Below are 11,316 nucleotides of genomic sequence, written 5' to 3' on the forward strand. Positions count from 1 at the left end.
AGGGAACACGGTGTTTGAGCTAGTTCCGCCTTTCCAAAATTGTCCATTAAATCATAGCAGGTTGAAAAAGAATAACAAAACATGAAAACATAAATGTGCTGGGTTGAAGAAGCTTAGATATTTAGGGGGGTTTATCCAAGGGAAGATTAAACGGTAACCCAGTCACAGCCTGTAAGTAACAACAGCAGGCAGAATAGTTTTTAAATCCAAGGGAAAGAGTATAAGTAAATTTTAAAGGCTGTAAATAGAAGCTACATAAATCCAAATGGGAAATAAGGCATGTGAAATGGCATTCAGTGGCTATCCTGGGCAAGTAATGGGAGGGTACAAGCAAGATGTATTTCTTGCCTGTGTGCAAAACCATGGGCACTAATCTAAAAAGCCCATAAAAATATTTCTGCAGTTTAGCTTGATTCTATACAGTACAGGAAGAGTAAACAAAGGAGAAAAGTGTATGGATTGAGTTGATGGAAATTTACTTTCGACTGATTGAAACTGAGGTGACATAAAGCAGATGGAATTTTTTCTCACCATTGCTAGCTTAAGGAAATGAAGTCTTTCATGATGATCCAATTTTTTATTAATTTTCTTATAAAGAACACAAAATATTGTGGCTGTGATAGAGCTGAATATAAAGCAGAAATAAAATATGTACATAAACCGGGATAACTGACAGCTTTAATACATTTTCAATTTATATGTGAATATAGACACAATTCCCCCCTGCATAAACCAAACATCTAGCCAAAGGGTACAACATGGGAAGCATAAAATGAAAGCAATGTGCAGCACTTGAGCTGGAGAAAGGGTGGTAAAGTGGTGGCAGAGGGCAGGTACTGCTTGTTGGTTTGATGAGATCGTCACCTCCCTCTTTCCATGCTCATCTCTGTAGCAGGCATCAGACTCGCTCAGCACCTGGCAGACAAAAATCTTTGGTCTTTTCGTGCAGCGTCCAACACTTTCTTCATCAGCAACTTGAATGTTCTGCTAGAATCAGAGGAATCATCAAGGTTGAGTTGATTGTAATGGCCAGATGTGACGGAAGGCAATTTGAAGGCAAGGCTGGTGTGCCCAGACTGTAGCTGTTTCCTAACAGCTCCCAGGTGACCTATAGAGGCTACTTAAAGATTGTTCTAAATTGCACAGGCTCAAGTCAGATCCTGTGTGGCTTCAGACATGTGGTGCCATAAAGCCACCCTTGTGCCTTACCACTTTGTGATGCATGCGCTTCACCCCAAATCTTTTGGCTTGATAAAAAAAGAAAGAAAAAGAAAGACAAAAAATGAAAGGAAAGAAGGAAAAAAAGAAGAGACACAAATGCAGAGGAGAATTAGAGAATAAGAGAGGGAAGATATTAAAATTTTCTGCACCCACAGCAGTAACCTGTCCAACTCCCAGGATGTCTGGCTGTGCCCAAAGCTGCCTTTTTAATTATTGGCATAATCAGGTCGTGTGGCTAATCGGCACCCCGGCGTGCGAACTGGTGCTCACGCTGAGTCTCTCCTCTGCCAATATATTTCTTGGAATTTGTTTAGCTGCACAAGACAGTGAAACCTCATTAGGAATAAGACTGGCTCTCCATAAAGGATAAGTTCTGATGAGTGGATCTTTTCTTGAGCTACCGTAAGGGCTTCTTGAATTAATTTAATATAAGCAGCAACAAAAGCCCCTCAGGCAGCTCTGCATTCTCCTTCCCCAAATGGCTGTTTATAAGGATGCAATTGTCCTACCCTATGTTTTTCAGCACAAAATTTGTGAATATTTGTAGCAGAGACTGCTAGGACGCACTGCATCTGCTCTTCACTCCTCCAGGATGGTTGTGCTCACGCAGCAGAGTAGTTGTTGTATCACAGGGAACCAGCACGCTCTGCTGTGGCTGCTTCCTCGCTACAGTCACCGAGTGCCTGCAGCATACTGGGAGAATGAGGTGTGCTATGCCTAAAGGTAAACTTCTCCAAGGAAAACGGGCTAGGAATCTCCCATGGCTTTTGAGGAATGTTGCAACCTAGACTGTCTCTCTAGACTCTCATTGCTTTCCAGCAATGCCTTAAACTAGATCTTTTGTAGGAACTTCCCACAGCTTTCCAAGAATCCAAAAACTTTCAGGAAATCTCCATGGCTTTCTAAGAATATAGCAGTTGTTTTCTTTTCTTCAATCTAGGGTCTTCTCAGGAATTCACATTGTTCTTTCCAACAATTCCTTGGGCTAGAGTCTGTATAGGAAGATTCCTGATGCTTTCTAGGCAATTTCCTACTTCTACTTTTCCAACTGTTTTTCAGAATTATTTGAGGGTGCATTTGTAGGCAATTTATCAGAGTGTTTCAGCATATGCTGCCCAGGAAAATTTCCTTTGCTTTTTGTGACTTCTCCTCATGCTTTCTAGGAATTTTTCTGTTCTTTTCTAGAACATTTCTAGGAATTTTTCCTGTTGTATTTTAGCAATTTTCATACTGTTTTCTAGGAATTCAATTCGTGCTTTCCAACTTGGTTGTTTTCTACAAAATTAAATTAACCAATTAATCTAATTAAAAATTAATCTGTTGTTTTCTAGGAATTTTACTGGTGCTTTCTGAAATTTCCCCACCAGTTCCTAAGAACTCACATGGTGCTTTCTAGGCATTTATGATTAGATTTACAGGAATTCTCACCAAACCCTCTAAGAATTTCACCACTGTTTCTGAGGAATTTTCTTCTGTGTTGAAGGACTTCATCAGTTGCTCTCCAGAAATTTGGGTGGTGATTTTGAGGGAATTGCCCTGGGCTTTCTAGGATTTTTCCCTGTTCTTCCTAGCATTTCCCTACTTCTTTCAAGGATTTTCTGCACTTGCTTTCTAGGCATCTTCCCACCAGTTTCTAGAAATTTGTTCTGCTGCCTCAATTAATTTTTGAGGTGAAAACTCAGTAAGCCATTTTCTGCTCTGCTAGCATGTCCTTGCTGTGCTAACGGTGTCCAGATTAACAACATGTACCATCTGTGACCAGGTGTAACAGACCAACGAGAAAAGGCAACGGTGCGAGGAGAAAAATAGCGCAACTCTTACACCTTCACCCATGGGTATGAATTGATTCTGCTGTTGCAGTTTCTGCTCATAAGGTCTCAAAGCTGAGATTTGAGGAAAAACTTCTACACTTTAAAAAAGCTGTTTTGTTTTTTTTTTTTCCAGTAGAGTAACGCTTAAAGGAGTTTTACAATTAGAATTGCTAATGTTCAAGTGTGGTAACAGCCAAGCACGATGCAGCCTTTCTGTTTGGCACAGCAGTTTTGAATTGTTAGGAAAAGGAACTGATTCACTTTACTAAATTAGAACTGATGCCATAGGCACTATGAATGTTAACATCCATGTAATTATGTAAAATATTTGTACTTTTATCTACATTAAGTATGGTACAAGTGTACAAGACACAGAGGCTGTCAGAAAAACACCCACAACTTACCCAAAAGAAAAGTTTCTTGTCTCCTTGGTACCCAGCAAAAAATGAACAGAAGGTGTGGTGACAGGTTTCATACCCTGGAAGAGTAAATCTGCTTTCTGGAGTATATCACTAGACATAAAATAAAGCAGAATTCAGAGTATGGAGGTCTTTTGCTTGTTAATACTAAGAACTGGTCTACTGTGCTGGGAGCACTGCTCCTTCGATTGCAGTGTGAGCTATGCAATACAGGGAAAACAGCAGCTCGCTGTTCCTTCCCGTGAGATAAAATGTGAAGGTAACCACAAAGTCTGCACAAAGAAATGGACAAATAAATTATGACACAGGCAAATGATTTAAAAAGAAGCCAGGCACAGGTAACGGTCCCTTCATTCATATCTCTTGCTAAAGCAGAATTTGGGGGTGTGAAGGTTTTTTGCTGTTTCCAGGTAGTTATCACCCATTTCTGCAGAGCCAGAAGACAACTCACCTATCTGAAGTGGCTCTCGAGACCTCAGATTAAAGTAAGTCACATATAACATTGTGGTGGCCATTAAATAACCTTTTCTGCTTGCCAGCTTATACATATTGTCTCGGTGCTATAACTTGATACAGGACCAAGCAGGTAACAGCGTCAGGAGAGACTGCAGCGTGTTTGGCATTGACAGACTCTCTTACACTGAAATAATTGAAAGGCTAAGGATGTTTAGAAGGGACAGTGTACCTGTTCCATTCGTATTCACGTATCTCTGGTAATAATACTGAAATCTTTGCAGCTCTGTAATGCCATTGGATCCATAGTTCTCCCTATTTAGGGAAAAAGTTAAATCTTAATAGTTTAAATGGTAAATCATCCCACATGTTCAGAACTGCCAAGGGAATTGTACAAATAACCCCAAATATATGATTTAATTTTCAGCTGTTTAAAGTTTTAATCTGAATTTAATTACATTTGGGGAGCGGAGGTGGTGCTGGGGGTGTTACTACAGAACACTAAAGCTTCAGTACTTGCCAATTTGAAGGTGACTCCTCAAAGGAGAAACTTTCTTTAGAAGGGTTTCAAGGTCAGTCGCGCTTATTTTTAACCAAAAAGAAGGCTGCTGAAAAAGATTCTGATCAGCAACTCCCCTGATCCTTCACTTTGGTTTCATAGATTCTTTTAGTAGGCTTTGTCACGTTTTCATGACCATTATTTATCTAAGAAGCTTCAAACCTATGCTCAGAGAGATATTTTACCTTTGTATGTTAAAACTTTTTCAGGTAGCAACTCCTTTAATAGAACAAGGACCTTTCTTCAGTACGCTGAACCTTCGCTGACACGTGTATAGAACCACCACAGTGTGGACAGCAAAACCGCACAGTCCTGGGAGAGATGTTATTTGTTCACCAGGCTTGAAAGGTAAAAGACTTCTCATCGATATTAACATAGTTCTGGAAGTCAGTAGCCAATACCTCTGCTAATGCTCCAGGAAACAGTTTGAGACAGCAGTATACAGAGATGAAATTCCTCCAAGGGGTCAGTGCTATGGAAATGTCTTCACCATTCTGCTTTTCTGACTGCTGTTGGAGAAAGGTGTTATATGCAGACCAAAGTGTCTTAATCTCCAAATATCTTGAGAACGTTGTATGCTGCGAGGTTCTGGGCTGCATATCACTGTAGAAAGGGGATTGCTATTTCCTTTAACACACAATATGAGTATTAATTACTAAGACTGTTACCATCAGCAAAGGAAGTATCGGCACAGTGTTGCACTGGTCAGGCCATACTGGAGAGAATTAAGGTGAAGGGATGTCTGCTGCTGTCTGTGACAGGCTCAGCATTAGCCCTTACACGTTCTGAGTTTGTTGGGTGTTTTCTTTAAAAAAAAAAGAGAAAGAAAAGCCTAATGATCCTAAAACATCAGCCTATTGTAACCACGTAAAACTGTATTCCAGCTCATCTCATAATCTCATCTCATTCACAAAATCATCAGCTAATCCTTTCTATTGGTTCTGATGATCCACAAAGCTTCAAAGCAGTTTTTCTCTCAGATAGACAGTAAACTGAATTGTTTCTGCTGTAGACACTTTACCACTCAGCAGAAGCAGTCATGTTTAAGTGAGAAACTGAAGTAAGGGAGTGTAATTGTAACAGCTATTGAACATCAGTGCTGTTTGCTGTCCCCTCTCATGAACAATGGTCTCAGCGCAGGTATTCTCATGGCTGTGGTTGCTGTTAGGCTCAAGGCTTCACAAGAACAGCTCACGCTGTTAGCAGAATTAACTCTTCCTTTACTAAGACTACTATCATCTTATATGCTGGATGAGAGTTTATCACACAGCTGTACTAAGAGGTACAGCTCCAAAGAGGTCACCAGGAGCCTGGATATCTGATAGTCAGAGATGGATTGCAAACCATCCGTATCCCAGCAGGATGCATGGGTTTTGTCTTCCTTCATACTGTCCAGACAGCTCACAGTGGTCTGGCTGAGTCCTACCTCTTATGCATGAGCAGATTCTGTTTGCTGTTCTGCTCTGAGTCTCACTGGAGACCTGTGTAGGCAGCTTCTCATAGGTGGATCTCAGTCCTAGGGATATGCTACCAATACCTCTGTCTGTGCGCAGGCACATGTGGAAAGAGCTGGGTTGTCATAGCAGGGGATTTTAACCTACTGAGAGACAGAAAAACCTTTTTTTTAAAAAGCCAGCCAAACAAAAACCCTACATACTACCCCCCAACTCTCCCCAAAACCCAGAAGGAACACTCATTTTTTAGAGAAGAGCTAATTCCACCATAGGATCTCATGAAAAAATGAACTGATGCCTCCTGGGGAAGCTTATGAAAATTCATTTAGCAAGAAGAAATGCACTGTTCGCAGGGTTAATGAGTGTAGCACACTTCCCCACCACTGACCTCTGTGATTGGAAATATCAAAATAAAAAGTGAAAATTACTGGAGATCTTACAGAAAGCATGTGTCTTACCTTGGCAATGTCCAGGCAATGTGTTCCTGTGTTCTAAGCTGGGGTTGAAGTCCGTGGTTTAAGGATCTCTGCTGTGCCATTTCTTGCTAAGATTGGTAGGTGGTGGTGATTGCTTGGCACAGAGCCTGAGCTTCTTTGAGTCTTGTTTCCATATTCATTTTCTTTTAAGATGCCCCAAATTACATTCCCCAGATGAGATCCATTCCTTGGGTGGAGCATTTGAATGCTGTTTGACCAAGGGGAAGAGAGCAGTGTCCACCAGCAGATGGGACGTGAATCAAGGAGAAAGCCTGGTTGTAGCTTGATGAGACATTGCTCTTCAGTCCTCTTACCTGCTTGTTGTTTGCTTTCTGGAAGGCAAGGGCTGAAGAGGAATAAGGTGGTTTCCAACCACTACTTTTAAACTTGACAAATAACTGCAACTGCCGGTGGGATAGGAGGGTCCACAGTGAAACTCTCGAAGTGCTGTTTATCCTGCCCTTAAGCAAGATATCTGATATTTAAGGTAGAGGATCAAAACACTGAGATTTAGCTCAGGAGCAGTCTCCAAAATTGTTTATAATTCTTTCTTATCCTATGACTGGGTGAAATATTTTCAGTCATGAAATCTATTCTAAATCCGAGAGAACTGCTGAGAAAGAGGCAGTTTGTACGTGATCACAAAACAGTAGTTTCTTCAGACTTGTTGTATATTTACAGCTCTCCTCCTCAGGCGTTTTCCTATTTCAATTAGGAGTCAGGGTACATAAGAAAAATGCTTTCTCTGTCTCCTACAGAGATTTGGGTCAGCACAGGAGAAGCAGGAAAAGTCAGCCGCGCAGTGGCTAATGTACATAGGAGGTATTTGATTTGTATTGACTACCATAAATAGCTTGAGCTCCAATATGTAATTCAGATGAGAGACTGCCAAACTTCTGTGTCAACATCGCAGTGGCAACAATAAAAAAGAAAGGAGGAGAGACTACCACAGAGAGCAAGCTCTGGAAATAATCTTTCACAGTGTGACTTTCTGTGTTGTTAGACAGAGGGAGCAACTAATTGGAGCATTATTTTCCTAGCGGAGTTTCACATTTTGCTCTCAGTTACATGTCAGCAATGGCATGAAAGTAATTGGAATAACACCTCCAGCAGAAGAAGCTCAGATACCATGATGATGAGTGCTAATAGAGAGAGCGGTTAGATAAAGCAGGATGCATAGATGACAGATCGGTTCAGTTAAGTGTATTTTAATCATCAGAAAGATTTTCACTTGTGGTTTTATTTTGAAGCAGACAGTAAGACAGCTTTAGTAGTCTTCTTCCTAGAAAGGTGTTCATTTACAAGAATTTTATATTTGCTATACTAGTGCTTCAAAGATCCAAATTCTGTTTTCTTTGGAGTCGAGAGAAATTTTGCAGTTATAAGTTGTGATCTTGGTCATGAAATCTTATTTATTACTGGGAATTTAGACAATATACATTTCTACCACATCTGCTATATGATTACAAAGGATTTTCTATATTATACTTTTAGAGATGTGCAGGTCCCGAGTTTTCAGAGTAGGCTAATGACACCTGGATGCTAGTTCTGAAATGTGGCTAGAAAATCTTTAGGTAAACCTAACCAGCAAGTCTATAAATGTTTCACTGCTATGACTATTTGCTGAAGATCTGTTCCCCAGGCACTAATTACAGAGGACAGAAATTGATTTTTAAAATTCCCTTTTATATTTTTCACAGCTCACACTCAAATAGGATTAACAAAACTATTATTCATCACGATTTTTATTTTCTTTTATTTTCTGAAAACTTCTGGAACCAGCTATTAGGGAGTTTAAACTATTAAACTTGTGATTATTCCGTGATAGCCCAAAATTGATATGAACTTTATTCTCTGAACTTTACATCGCAGGTAAATTACTGTGTCTGGAAGGTAATTGGGCTGATGTGCCCAAAGAAGAAATAAAAGTGGCTTACATGCAGTAAAGGCAGTCACTGTATGCCTACCAAAATCTAGAAAATGCAGCCAGAGTGGCACTTAGGCGCTATTCTCAACTAGTCTGTGGACAGATTAAAGTGAGGTGATTTGCAGCTCAAACGTGGAGATTTTCTATTTTTCCTCTGTAAAAGGGCAATTCACTCATCTACGACAACAGCTTCTCCACCTCCTTCCTTCCTTCCTTCCTTCCTTCCTTCCTTCCTTCCTTCCTTCCTTCCTTCCTTCCTTCCTTCCTTCCTTCCTTCCTTCCTTCCTTCCTTCCTTCCTTCCTTCCTTCCTTCCTTCCTTCCTTCCTTCCTTCCTTCCTTCCTTCCTTCCTTCCTTCCCTCCCTCCCTCCCTCCCTCCCTCCCTCAGAAAACGGGTATCTTCCATCTAGTATCTACTCAGCAGGATGTACACTACCTAATCTATCCCTTGACAAAGTTTCTCATCTTTCACTAATAGGTTACTTTATAGAGTAGAGCTTAGAAAACTGATACTTGTGAAGAGCAGTTGCTTACAATTGCTTGCAAGTGCTAATTGAGCTGTTCAGCCATTAATTACTGCTTGCACTGAAATGTAACAATGTGTTGAATTGTAATGACTTCAACTACTTTTGTTTAGGAAGCTCCAGAGGAAATAATGAAATACTCTGACTTCATATAGCTGAATAGAATATCAAAGCTTCATTCAGTGCAAAAGTACTGATGTTCATCCAGAAAATGGAAGCACTGACCCATACGTAAAATCAACATGCATGAATTTTTAGAAATCAAAGTTCACCTTTATAAGACGGATTATCCTTTTCTTTTTAGCAGTGTACGGAAGTTAAAGTCACTGTTTGATGGGTTGTAACTGACAACTAAAATTATATGGTCTGACAGCTTTTCTTTTTAAAGTAGAAGGTCAACTTCACCGGTACCAGGAATCATTCTTTTTAGAATTTTTCTGGTAAATATAGGTTTCTTTTATAAGATTCAGCCAAATGCCAATATAAAAGCCTGTAGATCAGACACAGCGGGAAGCAGATTGTCTCTTCCTAAGTGTCCTTTACAGTAAGATAACTGCTACAGGTATCTCCTAGTGATGTCAGGTGGGCTCTCTTTCATTTCTTCATCTCGTCACCTTCTACTTTTCCATTAATTTTCTGCATCACATAATGCTCAGGTATGTTGCAAATAGAAGAGAGGGCTGCAAGAGGGCTGTAAGTGTGCTTTTCTCCTAGTATGATAGATACTGGAGTAGAACTTGGAAAGAGCTCTGTATTCAGGTTAGCTGAAGCTTGTTTGTGATAATTATTTCCCTATGTGTTAAAGAAGAATCTCCCAAGAAATGTATTAATCTCAGAATAGAGCTGCAAACGGAGATACTAAATGGCTTATATGGTATTATTCTCAGCGTAGGGTTTCCTGGATTCTAGCCTCGTGCATTAGTCTCAAAGCCAATCTTCCTCAAATAGTTTGCTCTATCTAATTTTATCATAGCTGAAAATTCACAGATTTGGCTCAAGTTTCACTGTGCTGCTAGAAGCCAGAAGTGATGTGTTCACTTAGCTGAATACTGATGTTACCAACTCTGTGCCAGCTAATGGCTGTTCTGATGGAATGAGAGGTATTGACATAAACAAGAATGGAGAAGTTCAGCTCTTTTGTCCTGCCTAACTATATGTCAAATGTTAATTCCGCCTTGGAGGTAACTCAGATCTCTAAATTCTTGGGCTAGAGACAGGCAAACTCCCTCAGAGCAGCCTCAGGGTTAGTCTCTGTACAACCAGACACTCTATGCTACTCCACATGTTGGTCTCATGTCTAGCCAGGGGGTGGAAGAATGCCGTTTCCACAATAAATTAATGTTACTTGCTTCTTTTATCATTTTGGAAAGCAAATTCTTGCATCTCAGAGGTGTTTGACCTGATGTCTGCAGAATCTACTCTAGGGAATGTCAAATCAACATTTCCAAACTTCTACCAGTTAGAGGGAAAATAATCAGAGGGAGGCATCTGTCAGTCTTTTGCCAGCTGAACATCTGGGAAAAACAAAGTGGGCTCAGAAAAGTTGGTGCACTAAAGCATTTTAACAGCTATTTGCTAAGCAAACACTGTTAATTAACAGACAATTTGAGAACATTGCCTATCAGGTTTTCCATGTGCCTGGCATCTCATTACCTAGTTTACAATTCACAACTATGTTTGTTGTTCAGCATCAGGCTGAGAAGACCATCTTAGGAGGTGCACCATAGAGAAACCAGAGGTAGCACAGTAGCATTTCAAAAAGAAAGGCAGAATAAAATAGTCTTGGATGCAGCATCATCTGCACCCATGATTTTGGACTCATTGTCTCATGGTGTCTCTGTTCTGGGGAGAGTCCTAAGTTCCATGGAGACAGGCACTAAACTCAAACTCGCATTCAATTCCCCTCAAAAACCATATTAAAAATAGCCAATTTCTCCTAGTACTGCTCAGTTGTGCTGTTATTTTAATTCCTTTGGAGCAAGCCAAATCTCAATGATGGAGGCCACCAGCTGTAGTGTAGTAGTAATCCACCTAACAGTAGTCAGAGCATTTTTTTATAAAGGCTCAAAACTTGCTTAACTATAAAAATAAAGACCTGGAGCGTTGGGTTTCCCAGCACTTTGTCTTCTCCTGTTATAGGATAGATCTCATTCAGCCATCTGCCTGGAGTTCACTAAACACATTATTTAAGAGTGTGAATACCGCAATGTGAGAGAGAAGTTGTGATAGTTGAGTTGTCTTGGCAGTAGGGTCCTGCTCCAGCCAATCTCCCAGCCTAGGATTTGACTGAGGGCTGGATTTCTTTGCATGGATGGGAACTGTTTCAGAAGTCTTACTCCATTCTGAGGGGATGGCAGATGCCCTTGACTTCCCACCCTTTGCAGCAGTGACTGCCAAAGTGGCTGGAAGCCCATCAGCTTAAGCTGCATGCAGTTTCCTTTAAACGGAGCACTTGCTTAAGGGATATTTCAGT

The 11,316-nt window shown here is 40.5% G+C and overlaps 1 long non-coding RNA gene across 1 annotated transcript; it reads right to left on the reverse strand.

Moving 5' to 3' along the window:
- Nucleotides 1-620: 620 nt before the first annotated feature.
- Nucleotides 621-8,551, reverse strand: LOC128853595 (uncharacterized). The gene is made up of 3 exons (XR_008452210.1): nucleotides 6,376-8,551; nucleotides 4,865-6,063; nucleotides 621-4,775 (listed from the first exon to the last, which is right to left on the reverse strand). It is a non-coding gene; the product is annotated as an uncharacterized LOC128853595 (long non-coding RNA).
- Nucleotides 8,552-11,316: the final 2,765 nt, after the last annotated feature.

The sequence above is a fragment of the Cuculus canorus genome, chromosome 14 (assembly GCF_017976375.1).
Source record: "Cuculus canorus isolate bCucCan1 chromosome 14, bCucCan1.pri, whole genome shotgun sequence".
Classification (NCBI taxonomy): domain Eukaryota; kingdom Metazoa; phylum Chordata; class Aves; order Cuculiformes; family Cuculidae; genus Cuculus; species Cuculus canorus.